We start from the raw sequence: 1,425 nt of genomic DNA on the forward strand, positions 1-1,425 counted from the left end.
GATTACTTTAGATTAGATTACCTTAGATTATGACTACCTTAGACTAGCTTAGCTTACCTTAGATTACTTTAGAAGTTTAGTTTATCTGTTTAAAATTAAAAACAAAAAGGCATACCCAGTGTATGACCCAAACCCGATCTAGACCAGGGCCATTGTTATTCGTACCCGATCCAGACGCAATAATCTCTAAAGCACGCAAGGAAGCACGAATCATAAATCGAATGGCGTTACACGTTACTTTAGCAGAAAATACTAAACTCTATGTTTGAAGGTCGAGGAGGACGATCAGATTTCCAGAGATTCTAGGACACTCGTTTGATTTAAAACATCACATCATCCAGCTCATCCAGAATAGCTGTCAGTTTCATAGATTACCGAATGTCGATCCTAATTCTCACCTTGATAAATTCATATCTCTTTCGAACTCCTACAAGTAGCCAGGGATAGGACAAGATATAGTCCGGATATACTTGTTTCCCTATTCTCTCACTCATCATGCTCAAACCTGGTTCGAAGGACTGGAAAAAGATTCCATCACGTCATGGACGGAGATGGCCACTAAATTCCTAACCAAATATTTCCCTCCTTCTAAAAAACTAAACTAAAGAATGACATCATTAACTTCAAACAAAGTTATGATGAATCTCTTTACAATGCATGGGAGCGATTCAAAACCCTGCTGAAGAAATGCCCTAATCACCAGCTATAACGGTCAGCCCAAATCTGTACCTTCTACAATGGTCTTGCAGTAAATCATAGGATGATGATCGATACAACAGCTCAAGGAAATCTGATGAACCAAACCTTAGACGAAGCATGGGAATTGCTCGAGAACATGATAATGCATCATCATGAATGGAACAGTGGTGAAACAACTTCATCATCTGCCCCTCTTTCTGCACTTAACAATCAAACGGAGGCCATCAAATCCCTCACGGATAAGATTGAATCTCTTGCTAAACAACTCGGAGAATTGAAGACGCAGCCGCAGCAGGTCAACCAAGCTCAGGCTAGTAGTGACCTGAACTTTTCCATGTTTACATATATTAATTGAGTTTGATAATTACATGACTAAATGTTTCCAACGTGTTAAGCAATCAAACTTGTTAAGACTTGATTAAATGAAATAAGTTTCATATAGACAATTGATTCAAGATAATATATCGATTTATTTCTGTACTTCTAACTGTGGACAACTAGTTGTAGGTTATTAACGAGGACAGCTGACTTAATACACTCAAATCTTTAAAACATGATAAAAATGGTTGTAATTATATTTTGATCATACTTTGATATATATGTACATATTTGTATAGGTTCGTGAATCGATCCGTAGCCAAGTCTTATTTCTGAGAAAGGAAATATCTGTGAAAGTGAGTTATAGTCCCACTTTTAAAATCTAATATTTTTGGGATGAGAATACAT

At 36.8% G+C, this 1,425-nt stretch overlaps 1 non-coding gene across 1 annotated transcript; it reads right to left on the reverse strand.

Annotated features, from left to right (window-relative positions):
- Window positions 1-598: 598 nt before the first annotated feature.
- LOC139865392 (small nucleolar RNA R71) lies at window positions 599-705 on the reverse strand. The gene has a single exon (XR_011764915.1). It is a non-coding gene; the product is annotated as a small nucleolar RNA R71 (small nucleolar RNA).
- Between the last annotated feature and the right edge of the window lie 720 nt (window positions 706-1,425).

The sequence above is a fragment of the Rutidosis leptorrhynchoides genome, chromosome 8 (assembly GCF_046630445.1).
Source record: "Rutidosis leptorrhynchoides isolate AG116_Rl617_1_P2 chromosome 8, CSIRO_AGI_Rlap_v1, whole genome shotgun sequence".
In the NCBI taxonomy this organism is placed as follows: domain Eukaryota; kingdom Viridiplantae; phylum Streptophyta; class Magnoliopsida; order Asterales; family Asteraceae; genus Rutidosis; species Rutidosis leptorrhynchoides.